Here is a 20,873-nt window from a genome sequence, read left to right as displayed (position 1 = left end):
ACATAAACCACCATGAGCAAAATTAGAATACAAATGACAGAGAAAAACATTTGCAATACACACTAGGTTAGTATCACAAAAAGCTAAGGAACTCTTAAAAATTGGTAATGAAACACGTGATAGAAAAATGGGCAAAGGATATACAAAGGACACTCACAGAATAATAGCCAATAAATTTATTTTTAAAAAGGTGGACAATCCCACTAATAGTTTAGGAAATGCAAAATTTAAAAACAAAGAGATTCATGACCTTGAGATTACAAATTTAATAACATACAGGATTAATAATATATAGTGTTGGTAATAGTATGGGGAAATACCTATTCAAATAGTTGACAAGGATGTAAATAAGCAACTTCTTGGAAGGCAAAACATTTTGACAGCATTAAAAGACAAGCAAACATCTAGAAATCCCAATTTGAAGAATCTATCCTATAGAAAAGCCAGCAAGGGTATGTAAAGATACAGGTTCATTGCAGCCTTACACACTTAGAATAACAACCTATTTAGTGGGAAATGAGTAAATTATGACATTCACCCTTACATAACCATGGAAAAGAAGGAGATAGCACTATATGCACTTATTTTTTTTTTAATGTTTATTTTTGAAGGAGAGAGAGACAGCATGAGCAGGGGAGGGGCAGAGAGAGAGGGAGACACAGAATCCGAGGCAGGCTCCAGGCTCTGAGCCGTCAGCACAGAGTCCAGTGTGGGGCTCGAGCTCACAAGCTGTGAGATCTTGACCTAAGCCGAAGTCAGATGCTCAACTGACTGAGCCACCCAGATGCCCCTATATGTACTTATTTTTAAAGATATTTCTGATACATTATCTAATGAAAAACAATTTGTTGGTTCATATGTATGGTATGATCTCATTAGTATAAAACAAAAATTAAACACAGCTATACAGACCTGTATGTGTGTGTTAGTTATAATGAGATGAGCATTTTCAACTGTTGATTCTTTTACGTGGAGGATAGACTATTCTCTCCAGCTATCTCTCCAAACAACAGCAAACAACTCTCCAAACAACTTCTTTCTGAGAAAGAAGTGCTGTGCTGTATTTGTTTCTGCATCCCAACCACTTAGCCTATTGCCTGAAACAGAGTAAGTTCTTAGTCAACATTAGTTGAGTAATAGTGTATAAGAATGAAAATACTACCTTATAAGCCATCTCCCTGTTTTAAAAAGTTAACTTTATGAAAAAAAAAAAAAACAACACAGTTAACTTTACACATATGTAATTTTCTTCTAGCTAGTTCCTCATGTTTCTGTTGCTTGTTGTCATTACCAAACATTTATCCAGAGCCTTCTTACACAGCACTGTACTCACTAATAGGAATACAAATGGATACGTCATTTTCCTTTCCTTTTTTTCTTTTTCACAGAATCCCATTCATTTTTTATATCTTTTTTATAAGAACTTTTTTTCTTAATGTTTATTTATTTGGGGGGAGGGGGGTGGAGGAACAGAGAAAGAGGGAGAAAGAGAATCCCAAGCAGGCTCTGTGCTGTCAGCACAGAGCCCAATGTGGGGCTCAAACCCACAAACCATGAAATCATGACCTGAGCCAAAATCAAGAGTTGGACGTTTAACCAACTGAGCTACCCCGGTGCCCCCATTTTTTTGTATCTTAAATTCAGTAAATACACACACGATTTTATGGAACAATAGTTTCTCTTACTATGTATAATATTCATAGTGTGATACACTCATATATTGTAACCTATCCAGTTCTAGTCTGGTCTATCTTATCCTTTTAACTACCCCATTTTCATTTTTTTTTTCCAAGTAGGCTTCATGCCCAACATGGGGCTTGAACTCATGACCCTGAGATGTGAGTCACACGCTCTACCGACTGAGCCACTCAGGTACCCCTCCCGTTTTCTTTTTTAAGATGAAAGTAAGAAAATGAAAATCTTATTAATTCTTAAATCTGGGGGATAAGTGTACTGGGTTTACTATATTATTCTCTCTACTTTTGTGCATACATTTTTTTATTACTTTTTAAAAATTACTCTAAAAATGCACTTTTAAGACCCACTAATGGGTTGTAACCTATAGTTTGGAAAAGACTGGAATTCTAGGAGTTACTAAAAGTTAAAGAAAGAAGTCACTAGTGTATATGATGTTGTCACACTTAGTTTTAACAGCTTCTTTACTTATTGGCTTTCCCCCAGCAATCTGTAAATACAGTGAAGACAGGAAACATATCTTCTTTACTCTCCATTTTATCCCATGGGGCAACACAGTGACTGCCTCATATTAGGTTTATTTTTCTTTTTTAGATTTATTTTTGAGAGAGAGAGAGAGAGGAAGGGAGAGAATGAGCAGGGAAGGGGTAGAGAGAGGGACAGAGAGGATCCCAAGCAGGTTCCCTGCTGTCAGCACAGAGCCCTACACGGGGCTCTAAACCATGAGATCATGACCTGTGCCAAAATTAAGAGTCAGATGCCAACCTACTGAGCCACCCAGGTACCCCATTATTAGGTTTATTTTTTTTAATGTTTATTCATTTTTGAGAGAGAGAGAGACTGAGCACTAGTCGGGGAAGGACAGAGAGAGAGGGAGACACAGAATCCAAAGCAGGATTCAGGCTCTGAACTGTCAGCACAGAGCCTGATGCAGGGTTTGAATCCACGAACCATGAGATCATGACCTGAGTTGAAGTCGGATGCTTAACTGACTGAGCCACCCAAGTGCCCTATTAGGTTTATTATTAATAATACTTAATAATACTTGAACCAGACCCTGACTGATGGAATAGTAGATTTTACATACAAATCAAAAGTAGGGAGAGGAGAGATTATTGCAACCACTCTCACATTAGAACATCTGTTAAAGCAGCTTGTCCCCTACTGACATTACAGTCAAAATGGTAATTTTTAAAATTTCACAGTTGCTCTGAACCTAACAAAGCGCTGGTCACAAGGTAAGCACACAACTTTTTAGAACTTAATTTGGAATCAATGAGGACAATTTGCAAGGTCAGGTGATAAAGAATACTTAGGAAATTGGCTATTTTAACTCCAGTTCTCACTTAAAAGACAATATTTTGGACCTAACCTTTTCTGAAAACAAGTTAAGACAGACTAGAAACTGCCATTCCTTCTCCTACAATACAAAATTGACACTAGCAATGATACCCAATGCAGTAAGAATCATTGTATATAACTGATTTTATTGTTTTGCTTTTAAATTTTATCTCTAAACAAAGAGACTGATGTTTATATATTCATGGGCTTTATGATGATAAAAATGATGTTTTATGCTTTCATTATATGCATTTTAAGCCTGTGAATTATTCAACTGTGCTATTTATCTCTACCTTCAATACTGTAACTACGAGATACTTTTTCTGGCTCTATCCTTCAACCACCTAAATGTGGGGATTATTTTGAAAATAGTGAAAGGCAAGAATTTGACAAGAATAATTACCTCTCTGGATATCTCTTTTAAATAAAGGAAATTATTGGGGTCCCTGAGTGGCTCAGTCGGTTGAGCATCCCAACTTCAGCTCAGGTCATGATTTCATGGTTCGGGCGTTAGAGTCCCAGGATGGGCTTTGTGCTGACAGCTCAGAGCCTGGAGCCTCCTTCAGATTCTGTGTCTCCCTCTCTCTTTGCCCGTCCCCCACTTGCGCTCTCTCTTCCTCTCTCTCTCTCTCAAAAATAAAATAAATGTTAAAAATTTTTAAATAAATAAATAAAGATAATTACTTGGATCAAGTAACAAACATTTCACTTTCAGTTAAGACCATGACTCAGTATTAATTTATTACTGGACAATTGTGCATTTGCACTTTCTAGAAAGGGCTATCATCTTCTTCCCCACAATGAGTTAGATACTTGTACCCAAATTTTATAAACAGTACAATAATAGTATCTATCTTATTCATACTTCAGGTTTTATTGGTGATCATATTACTATGGACTCAATATCAGCTGGATATTAATAGATAGGCTAGCAGTATATTTACGGATAAGAATGATCACAGAAGAACATTATTCTGCTTTAAACTGTCAACCTATTGGTGCCTATAAATTTTACAGCCGGGTCTTTTTTTTTAAGTTTATGTATTTTTTTAGTGTTTATTTTTGAGAGAGAGAGAGAAAGAGAGGAAGAGAGAGAGAGAGAGTATGAGCAGAGGAGGGGCAGAAACAGAGGGGGACATAGGATCTGGAACAGGCTCTGTGCTGACAGCAGAAAGCCTGATGCAGGGTTCAAACTCACAAACCCTGAGATCACGACCTGAGCCGAAGTGGACACCTAACAACTGAGCCACCCAGGTGCCACTACTTATTATTTTTTTTACCTTTATTTTAAGAGAGAAAGAACATGAGTGGGGGAGGGGCAGAGAGAGAGAGAGAGAGAGAGAGAGAGAGAGAGAGAATCCCAAGCAGGCCCCGCACCAGCAGCACAGAGCCCAACCCCACAAACTATAAGATCATGACCTGAGCCAAAACCAAGAGTTGGACACTCAACCGAGTCACCCAGGCGCCCCTTCATTTACTTGTTTTTAAGTAATCTCTACACCCAACATGGGGCTTGAACTCATGACCCTGAAATCAAGAGTCACACACTCTTATGACTGAGCAGACAGGGGTCCCTGTGCCTGTAAATTTCAAATACCCATATCATCTGCTTTACTTTGCCTATGAGCACACATAAGCATTTTAGAAAATTTTCTCTATTTTTTCCAAACTCAAAATGAAACATGCAAAGTACTTAACTCCCATACTCTGATTATAGTTTATTTCTCCTAATGCTATACAGTAGTAATTCAGTTTGGCCTCTGAAACCTCTAGGTTAAAAGAGACACTTTACCAGAGTTAAAGGGACACTTTGAGAAACAGGAGGTAGAGGGGTGCCTGGGTGGCTCAGTCAGTTAAGCATCTAACCTTTGATCTCGACTCAGGTCATGAGCTCACAGTTTGTAAATTTGAGCCCCAACTTGGGCTTTGCACTGATGGCATGGAGCCTACTTGGGATTAAGTCTCTCCTCTCTGCCCCTCCCCTGCTAGTGCTCTCTCTTTTTCAAAATAAATACATAAACTTAAAAAAAAAAACAAACCCATGATGTAGATATAACATATCTATTATTGTAAGTATTATATCTTTTCATGATGTATATTCTTGAATATATATAAAATTTTTAAATGCCTATTATACTCTGTATTTACTTAAATCCATTTATAATCATTAATTATGGTTCCTAGTATTTTTTTAAATGTTTATTTATTTTGAGAGAGAGAAAGAGAGCACTTGAGCATGCTCATGGTCTTGAGTGTGGGAGGGGCAGAAAGAGAGGGAGAAAGAGAATCCCAAGCAGGCTCTATGTTTTCAGGGTGGAGCCTGCCGAGGGGCTCAATCCCACGAACTGTGAGATCATGACCTGAGCTGAAGTCAAGAGTCAGATGCTTATCTGGCTGAGCCACTCAGGCCAGTTAAGCACCCAGTCCCTAGTATTTTAAAATCATTTCTTGGAAAAGATATTTGGACTTGAATTCAGAGATTTGTGCTGGATTCTTGGCTCTCCTACTAATTCACCATTTGACCTGAAGCAAATAATTTATCCTTTTTAGGCTTTAGTTTCTTCATCTATAAAATGCAGAAGGTGATGTCAATGTTCAGAGTTAGTATGAGGATTAAAGAGATAATATGTATGTGAAAGTGTTTTGTGAGCTATTAAGAGCTATAGAAATGTAAGAAGTGGCTATGAAAAGATGTGTATTATTATAAACCAAATCAAACCTAATGACATGTTAGTACTAATGTAGCTTTCTCTATCAAAAACACATTGGTGGGGCGTGACTCTTGATCTAGAGGTCACGAATTCAAGTCCCACCAACACATTGGGTTCAGTGTAGAAAAAAAGTGCATATTGATGTGAATGGTCACGTTAACTTGATTCCTTGGCTAGGGTGGTGATGCTGCTGGGGAGATACTTTGAGGCTATACAAATATCATGTTTCTGTTTTAACTTCTCTACCCATTCTTTGGTGGATCTTGCCTGCAGCAATTACTGTGGTGTTCTTTTTTTTTTTTTTTTTTTTAAGTAAATTATTTGTTTTTGAGACAGTGCAAGCAGGGGAGAGACAGAGAGAGAGGGACAGAGGATCTGAAGCAGGCTCTGTGCTGACAGCAGAGAGCCTGACATGAGGCTTGAACTTTCAAACCTTGAGATCATGACCTGAGCCGAAGTCGGATGCTCAACCGACTGAGCCACCCAGGTGCCCCCAAGGTGGTGTTCTGATGGTGATTTTCTATTCCCCATATTCCTTCTATGTTTAAATTTGGAATTCTTCAGAAAAGAAGAGCTGTTGCTTCTTTTTCCTCCAATGCCATTTCTTAATTCACTTACCGATATCAGTGGAGACTCGTGGATATTTGTTTACCACTGCTAGATAATTTTCCCAAAAGAAATAAAAACATGTTCATACCAAAACCTGAAATTGCTTTATCTGTTTATATGTTTATAGTAGCTTTATTCATAGTCACCAAGAATTGATGGTGTTATAATTCTTTGGGTTAGAATTCAGTACTATCATTATTTTAGTTGTTTCAGCTTGGTTTTTTTCTGATTGATTTCTATGTGTCTTTGATATGCTGTTTTTGTTTGTTTTTAAGCACTCTGGTAGCACAAGATCTCTAGGCTCATCTTGTATTTCCACTACTCCAGTCCTGAAATCAATTAGTTCTCCAGGGAGCCCTGGTTCCTTTAAGAATAGGATTTAAAAGCTAAGACCTAGGGGTGCCTGGGTGGCTCAGTCAGTCAAGTGGCCGACTTCGGCTCACGTCATGATCTCAAGGTTCGCATGTTCAGGCTCCGTGTCTGGCTCTGTGCTGATAGCTCAGAGCCTGGAGCCTGCTTCAGATTCTGTGTCTTCCTCTCTCTGCCCCTCCCCTGCTCACCCTCCATCTCTCTCTCTCTCAAAAATAAACATGAAAAAGAAAAAAAAAGCTGAAACCTAGATGATATGCTCATTGCTACTGGGGCCCCACTGCTTGTAGCCCCTCTCAATGGAGTTAGGAAAAAAATCCTATATAATATATACACATATACATCTAAATGTATCTATCATCTGTAAATAAACAAGAGCCCATATTGATACCTCTGACTCCAATTTAGCACACAGAATTAATTCTAGCTTCCCACTCTTTCCTTATCTGTAATTCCTTTCTCCCAGTGAGAAATATGTCTCTGATTATCTGTAACATATTTACTTACTTGTTGAATACAAATAAAATAAATTATAAATAATATTATTATTAATATTGGAAACCAGGATAGCAATTGTTACCCTTTGGGAGAGAATAGTGACTCATTTGTGATACATATGGTTTGTGTACTTATGGTTACGTATGGTTACACATGGTTTGTATACTTTTCTGTATGTATGTTTACAGAAAATTATAAATTTCTGACATTTAAGAATGGCAGGCTGAGAAAAAAAATATTGCCAACGGTCTGACCTTGTCTTCTATTTCATCTTTGGTTTCACAGGAATTAAATTAAGAGGAAACTAAAATTCTCTTATGTTTTAAGAAATTATTTATAGTTGATTTTTGAACAATACAGGTTTGAATTGTGTAGGTCCACTTATATTCAGAGTTTTTACAGAACAGTGTGTAAAGATATTATTTCTTCCTTATTATTTTCTTTAAAAAATTTTTTTAATGTTTATTTATTTTTGAGAGAGAGAGAGAGAGAGAGAGACAAAGCATGAGCGGGGGAGGGGCAGAGACAGGGACACAGAATCCAAAGCAGGTTCCAGGGTCTCTGAGCTGTCAGCACAAGAGCCTAATGCAGGGCTCGAACTCACGCGCTGTGAGATCATGACCTGAGCCAAAGTCAGATGCTTAACTGATTGAGCCACCCAGGTGCGCCTTCCTTATTATTTTCTCAAAAACATTTTCTTTTCTCTAGCTTACTTTATTGTAAGAATACAGTAAATAATACATATAACATACAAAATACCTGTTAATCAACTTTATGTTATTGGTAAGGCTTTCACTCAACTGTATGCCATTAGTAGTTAAGTTTTCAAGAGTCAGAAGTTATATTCATATTTTTTACTGTTTGGAGAGTTGGGGGTCCTAACCCCTGACCCCCTTGTTCAAGTATCAACTGTATAGATCTTCAGCTACACTGAGAAAGTAATTATTAAGTGTAATGATTTTGTGAAGAAAATTGTAAAACTTCCTAAGAAAATAGAAAGAAGACTTGACTTCCATAAATTCAAATATATATACATATATATGTATATATATTCAAATATATATATATATACATACGTATATATTTGTATATATATGTACATATTCTTAAGCTTGTGGTGAATACAGTAATTTTCATTGACAAAATAAAACATTTGTTGCCTCTTTTGGAAAAAAAAAGACTTGAATAAACCAAGAAACATGTTTCAGCATAACAAAAAAATGAATGGTGTACATTGTTTCCAAATTAATTTATAGTTTTAATTAAATCCCAATTAAAATCAAAGTCGAATTTATTTAGAAATAAAGCAATTCTTGGGGCGCCTGGGTGGCTCAGTCAGTAAGCATCTGACTTCAGCTCAGGTCATGATCTCGCGGTTCGTGGGTTTGAGCCCCGCATCAGGCTCTGTGCTGACAGCTCAGAGCCTGGAGCCTGCTTCAGATTCTGTGTCTCCCTCTCTGTCTGCTCCTCCCTGACTCACACTCTGTCTCTCTCTCAAAAAGAAACGTTAAAAAAATTTTTTTTAAGAAATAAATAAAGCAATTCTAAAAGTTATCTACAAAAAGAAACAGAACAGTCAAAAATATTTTTCAAAGAAGGAAGATATGGTACCATCAGAATTGAAAGGTGAATTAGGTTACAGTTAAATAGTTATTGGTGCAAAATTTTTCAGATCACTAAAACAGAATGGAGAACTAGAAAGAGACCCTAATATATATTAGAATTTAAGTAACCAAAAGCACAGTGAGGAAAATGGTCACAAGGCATGGATAAACAATTCACATATACGTACACATATACAACAACACAAAGAGCTCTTACAGTAACAATGTTTAACCACACTTGTAAATGGTAACTAAAACTATGAAATATTTTTAATCTATCAGATTGGCAACTATTTTGAAAAGTTTAATGCCATGCATTGGCAACAGTGAAAGGAACCAGACACTCTCATACACTGCTGCAAAATGTGTAAAGTGGTGGAAATCTTCCAACATTTTGATTCAGAAATCACTTCTAAGAATTTATCCTTCAGAAACACTGGCACATGTAAAATAACAAAATAAAAAAGGATAGAGTTATTTAATAAAACATTGCTTGTAATAGCAAAATATTGGAAACTATAAACACCATTAGGAGAAAGGTTAGATTAAGATCCATTCTCACAACAGAATAAAATGCAGCCTTAAATTAGAAACACTCTTGTGAACTCACATGAGGTGGTTTAGTAGAAGATGTTGAAGAAGCAAGTATGGGATGACTGATGGATCTTAAGTCCCTGAAGGTGCAGAATAGAATGTGATCTAGACCAAAGATGCAGGATTTGGCTGAAGAAAGAAGTGGGGCACCCTTTACATTGTAAAGAAAGAAGAAAGAACCAAATGCAGAGCAAATAATAGAGCTTATTTTTCTCTCTTCACAAACCTCTTGGGCTTCACTGTAATCAATCCAGGGGTCTTCCTTTCCCTTCCTTTTCTGAAATTCCCAGTTCTCTAAATCTTCCAGGCTTCCAGAGCTTTTTATTGACATGTCCAGTCTCATACTATCCAAGAAGATACAACTAGGAATCATAATTTATATGTATTTACTGAGTTTCATGTGTGTGCAGAATATAGCATCAGGCTGTGATGGATACTAAGAACCATGATAATAGTGAAGTCGGACACATAAATACACACTAATTTACAAATGGTGAAATCAAGGCAGGTTTCTTTTTTTTTTCCTTTGAGAAGAGAGACATAGAGCGTGTGCAAGTGGGGGAGGGGCAGGGAGAGAGAGGGAGAGAGAGAATCCCAAGCAGGCTCCACACTGTCCACGAAGAGCCCAATACAGAGCTCGAACTCACGAACCATGAGATCATGACCTGAGCCGAAATTGGACGCTTAACCGACTGAGCCACCAAGGCGTCCCTCAAGGCAAGTTTTGGTAATTATTATAGCAGATGTACAAAGTGCTTTGGGGATATAAAAGAGAGGAAATATAATTATGATGGGAGCAAGGATTAAGATAGGCTTCACTGTGGTGCCTGGGTGGCCTGGTCAGTTAAGTGTCTGACTCTTAATTTCAACTCAGGTCATGATCTCAGATTGAGCCCCATGTTGGGCTCGCTGGCAGCATGGAGCCTGCTTGGGATCCTCTTTCTCTCCTTCTCTCTCTGCCCCTCCCCACATCCCCCCACACCCACATGCATCCACGTTCTTTCTCTCAAAATAAACTTTAAAAAGTAGTTGGGGGGGGGGAGTGGGGGAAAGAGGGCTTCACAAAGAAGGTAATATTTAAATGAGACCTTAAAGGAAAGACACTAAGGATACTATTTTCTGAGGGGTACAGACGGAAGCAAAGGGATTCCATAAGGAATGTGTGAACTAAGTTACAGAAAAGAGGGAGAAAGCAAATTAAAGATAAATCCATTTAACTCATTTTCCTTCTGTAACAATTGTATTCTTCCAACTCACATGAGTTAATTATTCATCCAACTTGAGTTTTGGAGAGAGGATGTTTCAATCTCAATCTCATGTCTCAGTGACCTCTGGGTGACTCTGCAGCTTCTCTGGTACAAAGAAGGAGGGAATGTAAATGAAATTCTAGTTCCTTGGAGTAATGGGGGGGGGGGGCGGGGAGGATGCATACCTTTGGAGAACCCTGAGCACAAGATTTAGTGAATCTCTCTGGAGACAGAAATTCATTTGTTGTAGTTTCTCATTAGTTCCCATTTGTCCTTCCTCTTATTCTACTAAAAATAGAATTAAAAAAAAAAAATAGCAACCTAAATTGAAAGTGGACATGGTTGATACCAGTTGTAAAACATAACCAGGGCAAATTTTAAGCAGCATTTGAAAATTATTGTGTATCTTCTCCTACTTCTAATTTCAAGCCATGTCAGCAGAAAGAAGATAAAAACTAGCTGATGCTCCTGAGTTAATATTATAGGTATGTTTAAAGTACCCATAGTTCACTGTTCCATTGGCTATCTGTAATCATGGTTTACATCAACACTATTACTAGAGAAAACCAATCACCAGGAAGTGAGGGTGGGACAAAATGGTTCTCTGACTCATAAACTCATTAATATGATTTTTAGGTTTTTTACATTATAAATCGTATCTTTTGCCCAAATTAAAGAGTATTTGGAACCCATGCATTTGCTTGAACCAAAGACAAACTACTGAAGTGAAGGGAATTAGGTTTTGACTGGTATGTTAGAATATTTTGCAGTTACGTATTTTGAGCCATTTACAAGCCATCTGGCAAATGGAGTTAGAAAAGCTGGCTTTTAGAAAGGTTCCTTCCCATCTCTAAACCTTAAACTGAAACCGTTTTCAAGTTGATGTTAAATAATTTATAATTTCAATTCATATTTCTGTAGACTTTTTTTTAAAGTTTATTTATTTTGAGAGAAGGAGCATGTGAGCGAGAGTGGGAGAAGGGCAGAGAGAGAACCCCAAGCAGGCTCCACACTGTCAGCACAGAGGCCAATGCAGGGCTTGAACCCATGAACTGTGAGATCATTGACTCGAGCCTAAATGAGTAGGAAGTTTAACTGACCGAGCCACACAGGCATCCCTAGTTCTATAGACTTTCTACTCTACTTCTCCTTTACTCTAATTAAGACGTGCTCTCATAAGAGAATCTGACATAGACAAAAGCAATGCCTACCTTTTGTATACATCCCTAACTGGAAATATTTCCCCATGTTTTCAGCTTACTTGACTCTTTGGGAGTGGGGCAGAAAGCAGTGGGAGGTGAACTGTTGTGGTTCTTTTTTTTTTTTTTTTTTTTTTTAAAGAAACAGGGTTTTTTTTTAACGTTTATTCATTTTTGAGACAGAGAGAGACAGAGCATGAACGGTGGAGGGTCAGAGAGAGAGGGAGACAGAATCTGAAACAGGCTCCGGGCGAACTGTTGTGGTTCTAATGTTCCTGCCTCCATCCCAAAGTCCTCCAAAGTAAGTCAGAATAGCTAACCTGCAACCACCTCCAAGAGGAAAAAGCTTAGAAGCATCTGTTCAGAATTCAAAATAGCTCACTCAAAAGTGAGAGCTGGCCGAACCACCATCATATTCACCAGCCATGTTAGGAAGGCTGGGTATTTTGGAGAAGGGTCATATGATTCCATAGTTCCTGAAAACTCTCCATCATGGCCAAATATGCAGCAAAAAGGATTCATCAATTAGTTACTGCTGTCAATTCATTAGAATAGCATATTCTTTTTCTGAAAACAGTACGATAGTGTTGAAAAAAATTCTTGGGGTGCCTGGGTGGCTCATTCGGTTAGGAGTCTGACTCTTGATTTCAGCTCAGGTCATGATCTCATGGTTGTGAGACTGAACCCTGTGTGGAGTTCTGCACTGGGCATGGAGCCTGCTTGAAATTCTTGCTCTCCCTCGCCCTCTGCCTCTCCCCTGCTCATGCTCTGTTTCTCTCTCTCAAAAATAAATATTTTTTAAAAAGAACACAAGAATGAAAATGAGTATGAATGCCACTTATGAAATGTTTTTAACAAAAAATTAAACTTGAAGCATAACTGGATCAAAAACAGGAAATTCAGGGGACAGAGAGACATGTTAAAGGACAGATGAGATGCAAACAGGAAAATGCAGTTTATAAACTGCAAAGAAAAAGCCAAAATGAAGTAAGAAAATATTAAGCAACTGCAAATATACCATTTATGAGGCAATTGGAGAAATTGAACCCTGCCCGGATATTTGATAGTTTTTTTTTTTTTTTTAACATGAGAATGATATTACGGTTATATTTTTAAAATAGCCCTTATCTTTCAGAAATACATACTGAAATATTTATAGGTGAAATACCTCAGATTTGCTTTCAAATAATTCAGTAGGTCATAGTTGGGGGGAAGGGTGGGGAGATGGGTCATAGCACAGGTGAAAGAAATTTGTCCGGAAGTTGGTAACTTTTGAAGGTGGGTAATAATTATATGGGGGTTCAATGTGCTATTCTATTTTGCTGATGTCTGAAAGGTATTGCCATAATGAAATGGCATATAATTCCACTGGTGGGTTCCTATTCTAGGGCAAATATAATTAATCAACTTTTACCAAACCACTTCAAAATCCTGTTAAGAGCTCAGTGCAGCAATATACCGAAAAGTATTAAGCAAGCAGATATCTAACACACCCCTGGTTTTTACAGATGCCTCATTCCTTACAGCTCGGGCGATGAACTGTCACAACCAACTTGTTCTACTATAAGCTCATGTGCTCTTTGACACATATTTGAAGGCTGGCAAAACTTGATTTAAACCTTTAATAGTACACACAAAGAATCATTATCTTAATGGTTCATCTTGTCCCTACCAAGGTAGCTGAACAAACAGGATGGGCAGGAATAATATTATAGCACAGAGGTTAAGTGCTCTTTTCTATTAGAACTCATTGGGGGCACCTGGCTGGCTCAGTCAGTAGAGCATGAGACTCTTGACCTTTCGGTTGTAAGTTTGAGGCCTGTGTTGGGTATAGAGATTGCTTAAAAATAAAATCTTAACAAAAAGAAAAACAAAAAAGAACCCACTGGCATTTGGCAACAGATAATAGAAAAATCAGCTTCCTAAAGTTTATTCAAAAGAAGTATTTTTTTCTTGCAGAACAAAAAGTTCAGAGAAAGACAAGTTGCTGGCATTGGCTCAACACATCAAGAATGTCAGGGTCCAGGTTTCTTGGACTTTTCCTCATTGATAAAACATAGCTGCTACATCTCCAGTCCTCTCATCTGTGATCCAGGGAGGAAGGCCAGGTACAGGATGGGCAGGTAAATAAAGCTTTGAAAGATAGACATATTTCTGTTTCCAACAAAATTGGGTTCTGTTGGTAAGAGCAGAGAACGGATATTGTGTGGGAGACTAGCGGTGTATGCTACAGAACCCATTTAACCTGAGGTCTCCAAAATTTTATATTTTCAATGTTCTGGCTCATAATTGACCTCAATATATCTTAAATATATTTTTAAATGTTTATTTATGTATTTTGAGAGAGAGGGCGAGCCAGCAAGCAAGTGGGGAGGGGCAGAGAGAGGGAGAGAGACTCCCAAGCAGGCTCTGTGCCACCAGCAGAGAGCCCACCATGGGGCTCAATCTCTCGAATGGTGAGATCATGACCTCAGTTGAAATCAACCTGAGTTGAAATCGTTAGATGCCTAACGAGCCACGCAGGCCCCCAATCCATCTTTAAGTAAAGCACAAACCTACATAGACAGATACATGTATGTATGCATGTATGTCACAAATATGCATCAGGAATTTGTGACCAAATTTATTTATTAGGATCCTATCTATATATTTTGATGTTTTGGGGTTTCAAAAGTGTCATCTCTGGGTTTTGAATCAAATTGATTAAGACAGGTGGAGTCACATTATCTACTTTGTTAGTGGTAAACTACATCAAAGAATAGTTTGGATTGGAAGATAAACTGGAATGCCTTTCTTCTTTCAAGGTACACTTTAGGACAGGTTTACGGGAAAAATTAAATGCACAGAGCACACTTACCCAATTTGTGAATCATACGCAAAACAGAAAGCCACATGGTGTGGAGAACCTCCATGCCTGCCTTTTAGCAGATGTTCTTGGGGAATGCCAATACAACCCAGGATTCCTTGGAAAGTGAGGTAAGCAAAATGACCAAAGCTCTGTGACCCTTTATATTTTATAAGCTCTGTTCTATTTTCTGGGTTCAGGCAGGAATGTGGAAAGAGACAGACATGTTGCCCCTATGTGAAAGATAACTTGTAGGTTAACAATTTTCATGAATGTCCCGAGAGTTGTCATTTTATGAGAATATTTAGTAAAGATTAGGAACCTGTGATAAAAGTATGAATGGGAAACACAAGCATATTATTTCTTACTGAAATATAATCCACAATAAATCCAAAATAAATAATCATCCAGAAAGACCTTGGTCTAAATAAACATGCTTCTCAATGAAGTACAATATGTTCTTAGCAGAATGTTTGCTTTTTCTCGGTTGGTTGCCAACAAAGCATCTACACACAGAGATTGTCAATGTTACACAAAAAATGTGTAAATATACATAGAAGATACACTCTGAAAGGGAAGATTGCAGTTTAGTGGGTGGAAGAAACTAGATCAGAGGTGAAGGTGACCGTGGTAAGATGTAGATAAGCAAGTGACAGAAGATGATCAAGATAGAAGATGTAAAGAATTGGTCCCTGTGATGGTTAATTTTACGTGTCAACTTGAATGGGTCACGGGATGAACATTATTTCTGGGTGTATCTATGAAGGTGTTTTTTTTTTTTTTTTTTTGGATGAGATTAGCAACTGACTAAAGCAGATTGCTCAGCCCAATTTGTGTGGACATCACCCAAGCCATTGGGGGCCTGAAAAGAAGGTGGAGGAAGCCAGAATTTACTCTTTCAGATTGGGCTAAACATAGGTCTTCTGCCCTCAGACTGGAACTTACACCACCGCTTTCCCAGTTCCCCAGCCTTTGGATTTGGGCTCGCACCAGTGGTTCTCAGAACTTTGGGTTCAGATTGTAACTACACCACTGGCTTTCTTGGGTCTCCAGCTTGCAGGCGGCTGTTGTTAGAACTTCTCAGTCTCCATAACTGTGTGAGCCAATTCAGTAAAATAAATCCCTTTTTATGTGTAAGTATCTCCTATTGGTTCTGTTTCTTTGGAAAATCCTAATAAGGTTCCCCCAAAAGTTTATTGGTTTCCTTTAATCTGCAAGCACATGAATAGCCCAATTCCTCACATGATGTACATCATTGCCAGCAAGAAGAAACAAAAACAATCATCAAATGCTTTAATTATGAAGTTATTGGGGGAACACAATAAAGACAAATGCCAGGCCCCTGGCTCACATCTTAAACTGCAGAGTAGAACCCAGATTCAGATTATGCAGAACTATAGATCAGTGTGACAATGGAAACAAAATATCCTCATTGAAATTGCAAAATCTCCTCCCTGACTTAAAGCTCTTGGGTACTGCGGGGGTGGGGGTGGGGGGGGCGGAAAGTAGCTACTGAATGACCATTAAACTGCCCATGGATCAAGACACAAAGAAATCTGAAGCTCCAGTCTTAGAAATCCTTGTCAGTTGCCTTCCTATGTTTTATTTTTACTTTGGTTTCAAGAATGAAAACATTTCCTTTTTGTGGAAAGGCTGTTTTGTTGTTGTTTTGGGTTTTGTTTTTTTCCCCAGATGACTGAAATTAACCTAAGAGGTTCCCCAGAGTGAAAGGCTCAGGGACAGCCCTCTCCCTCAAATGCCCAGCTTTGTCACTATGAAGACTGTTTGTAGTGAACAGCCAGTCGACAAGAGGCAATTATTATGAGACTATGGCAGTGATTTGGAACACGAGCTTACAGGGAGGGCTTTGTTCTTGAAAACATACAGCTTGTTGAAATCGTATTTCAGTCATCAAGATACTGGAAGTCTTCTCACGTCCTCTCCCAGGGACAGGCCTACCTAGTGTGGTCTTCACTGGAGTCCTCTTGAGGTAGATGTAGGTAAAAAGCTAATTGATGTTTAATTTTCTTGATCCTCATTTTATGCAGGTGGAAATGTCTTACAGTGACTTTAATATGATTGTCATGTTTTAAAATGTAGCAATGTTTGGGGCGCCTGGGTGGCGCAGTCGGTTAAGCGTCCGACTTCAGCCAGGTCACGATCTCGCGGTCCGTGAGTTCGAGCCCCGCATCGGGATGGCTCAGAGCCTGAAGCCTGTTTCCGATTCTGTGTCTCCCTCTCTCTCTGCCCCTCCCCCGTTCATGCTCTGTCTCTCTCTGTCCCAAAAATAAATAAACATTGAAAAATAAATAAATAAAATAAAATGTAGCAATGTTCTTGGAGAGAAAAACTGCCATTCAAAGCCGGCAGGTAGTGTTTAGTCTCTTTAATTTGGCACAATATGAATACTGTGTCTCCCACTGTTATGGCAACACAGGATAAAAAATTAAGATATTAATATTAAAAATAATAATTATCCAAGGATCTTAATTAAGTGCTGGTGATGCTGTGGAAATTGGAAAGTGTTTTTTAAATGCCGACTGACATTTATTGTTATTTTTAAGTTAATTTATTTATTTTGTGAGAGAGAAAGCAAGAGTGAACATGGGGATCAGGCAGAGAGATAGGGAGAGAGAGAATCCCAAGCAGGTTCCAGCTATCACGACCCAGAACTCAGTCCCACGAAATGTGAGATCGTGACCTGAGCCAAAATCAAGCTCTTAACCAACTAAGCCACCCAGGCGCCCCAGAAAAAATTAGAACTTTTATACATTTTATATGTTGTTGATGGGAATGTCAAATGTTACAGCCACTTTGGAAAATAGTCTAGCGGTTTCTCAAAATGTTAAACATAATTACGATACAATCCAATAGTTCCATTCCTAGGTGTATACACAAGAAAGTTGAAAACATGTTCACAGAAACTTGGACATGAATGTTCATAGCAGTATTACTCGTAACAGCCCAAAACAGAAATAACCAAAATGTTTGTCAACTGACGAACTATAAAGAAAATGTATATTCATATCATGGGATATTATTCAGCAATAAAAATAAATGAAGTGCTGACACATGCTACAACTTGGATGAACCTTGAAAATATGATGCCAAGTCAAAGAAGTCAGTCCCAAAGGACCAGACATTATTCCACTTATACAAAACGTCCAGAATAGGCAAATTTAGAGAGACAAAAAGCAGATTGGTGGTTACCAAGGTTAGAGGTGGACAAGGGGAGATTGGAGGCTAGATAGGTAAGGAGATGGGATTTTTTGGGGGGGTGGGTGGGTAATGAAATGCAGTGATGGATGCACAACCCTGTAAATAAACTAAAAGTCACTGAATTGCAAACTTTAAATGGGTAAATTGTATGATATGTGAATTACATCTCCATAAAGCTGTTTATTAAAAGAACACCCAGGGGTGCCTGGGTGGCTCAGCTGGTTGAGAGTTCGACTCCTGATTTTAGCTCAGGTCATGATCCCAAGGTCGTGGTATCAAGTCCTGCATCAGGCTCTGGGATTGAGCCCCGTGTCAGGCTCCACGCTGAGCATAAAGCCTGCTTAATATTCTCGCTCCCTTTCCTTCTGCTCCTTTCCCCTGCTCATGCATGCATGCTCTTTCTTGAAAGAAGGAAGGAAGGAAGGAAGGAAGGAAGGAAGGAAGGAAGGAAGGAAGGAAAGAAAAGAAAACCCAAATGTAACAATTCAAGCATATTCAAAGACTTAAAAATAAAATTTCAGAAAAAATAAGGCTTAGCATCTAATGGAAAAGGTTACCGTAAAATTACTTAGAATCATCTATTCTGGTATATTATCTTGAATTACAAAGTATGTTCCACCACTGACATAAGTGTAATTTTTATACACCCAGTCAACTAATTTAGTTATCAACTGGAACAAGTTATCCCCAGAAAGAAATACTACTTAGAGGTCCACATTCTATGGGTTTTTATTGTCATTCATCCATAGATCCCCAGTGCCAGTTCTCAAATGGCATTTCCCCACATTCTTCAGGAATGTGACTTCTAACATTTAATAAAAAATAACCATATTCAAACACAATTTCCAAATACTGCAAACATCTTGTTGTCATTCTGTACTTCAAGAGACAGATCAATACTGACCTTGGTACACTTTCAACTTAACTGAAATGAAAGGTATTGTCTTTTGCTTTTCTGTTGCTAAAACAGGCAGCCAGAGGTAGCAAAGTGGGTAAAACTTGGAAGGTAGAGGCATTAAGAGGATGACAGCATAGGTTGCCTCCGAATAGATGATCTGTTTGGCCCAGGAAGTGAGGAAATTTGGCCCAGGAAGTGAAGAAATGAGAACTGGCCAGAAACCTACAAATGCAGACCTTATGAACAACTCAGAGCAGAGGGTTTTACTGGTTTCCATACCTGTCACTCAAACTCCCCTGCTTGCACTCTTTCAAAATAAACAAACATTTCAAAAAATGCATAAATACTAATATGAACCATATGAAAGTGATGTTTTTATGGGTCAAGACAATTAAGTATCGGCAATTTCCTATGTTTCAACCTAAGTCACCCATCATGCAGGTTAAGAAACAGAACGTTACCCAGTTAAAACTATCACTCTCCCCTCCTTCCTTCCATTTGAGGTGATTGCTCCCTTGAACTTGTCGATCATTCTCGTGCATTTTTTTGTGTGCGCATTTCTAAAACTTAACCACTTGTCAGCATCCTTAAAGGTTTATATGCCTCTTATATGGTGACATCAAGCTATATGTATTCTGCTACTTGCATTCTTTGCTCATTTTCATTGATGTATTTTACTATACACATGAACAATTTAACAACTTTTTCTGTTGGACATTTAGTTAGCGATTTTACTATTACAAAGAACACTATCACTTTCCTGAATATATCCCCTTGGGTGAATCGGCAGCAAAATTTTAAATTTGCATTCTCTGATTCTAGGAATGTTAGGCATTTCCCCCTACATTTTACTGAACTTTTCTCTTATGTGAATTGGCTACATTCTTTACTTTTCTATTGGACTGTCTCTCTTACTAATTTCAAGGAGGATTTTATAGATATTAATCCTTTATTGGTCATATGCTTTGCAAGTATCTTTTCCCAGTCAGTGGACTGCCGAAACACTTTTACAACAGCTTTATAATATATCTCAGTGGTTGGCAAACTACAGCCCGTGAGCCAAATCCAGCCCTCTGCCCATTTTTCGTAAAGTTTTGTTGGAACACAACCATGCCCATTCATTCACCTATTGCCTATAGGTGTATAGTTGAGACAGAGACCATATGGCCCTCAAAGCCTAGAATGTTAACTATCTGGCCCTTTACAGATAAAGTTCAGTAATTCCTGGTCTATTTCTTCAAGTAATTTACTTAACTGTTCCTCTAATTTTATACATACAGGGCTTCCTTTTCAATTAAAAAATTAATATGATGAACATCTTTATGACTAAATGTCAACTTTTTTTCCTTGGGGCTTTCAAATGGAATCCTGGATCAAAGTCAGAAAGAAAATGTAAGGCTTCTGAGATAACTTCACGACTTGCTTAAAGTTTTTCAATTTCCTTCCCATGACTATTAGACACACTCTTCTACCTTCCCAGCAATGAGCACTATTACAAAATTATTTGATCAAAAATGAAATCTGGCTGAAAATTACATGAGTACCAAGATAATTTCCTCTTATTTAATATTTTATATTTGGTATCTCATTAGGTTAAGTTCTCCCATTCTTTCCATTTTTCCCCCCTAGAAAAATGATATATCTCCTACAGCCTCTTCATTCTTCAAAATGAACATGAGAATCAATACACTAATCAAGAACAAAGGTTCTTGGACAGACTTGCATCTAAATTCCAACTCTACTATTAAAAACCATGGGACTTAAACCTAAATGTAAGACAGGAAGCCATCCAAAATCCTCAAGGAGAAAGCAGGCAAAAACCTCTTTGATCTTGGCGGCAGCAACTTCTTACTCAACACGTCTCCAGAGGCAAGGGAAACAAAAGCAAAAATGAACTATTGGGACCTTACCAAAATAAAGCTTCTGCACAGCAAAGGAAACAATCAGCAAAACTAAAAGGCAACCGATGGAATGGTAGAGATATATGCAAACGACATTATCAGATAAAGGGTTAATATCCAAAATCTACAGAGAACTTATCAAA

At 38.1% G+C, this 20,873-nt stretch overlaps 1 long non-coding RNA gene across 1 annotated transcript; it reads left to right on the top strand.

Moving 5' to 3' along the window:
- Nucleotides 1-13,623: 13,623 nt before the first annotated feature.
- On the top strand, nt 13,624-14,843 carry LOC123587731. Its single transcript, XR_006707485.1, has 2 exons — nt 13,624-13,990; nt 14,672-14,843. It is a non-coding gene; the product is annotated as an uncharacterized LOC123587731 (long non-coding RNA).
- The last annotated feature ends 6,030 nt before the right edge of the window (nt 14,844-20,873 follow it).

This window comes from Leopardus geoffroyi, chromosome D3 (genome assembly GCF_018350155.1).
Source record: "Leopardus geoffroyi isolate Oge1 chromosome D3, O.geoffroyi_Oge1_pat1.0, whole genome shotgun sequence".
Taxonomy (NCBI): domain Eukaryota; kingdom Metazoa; phylum Chordata; class Mammalia; order Carnivora; family Felidae; genus Leopardus; species Leopardus geoffroyi.
This window is presented reverse-complemented; position numbering and strand designations above follow the sequence as displayed.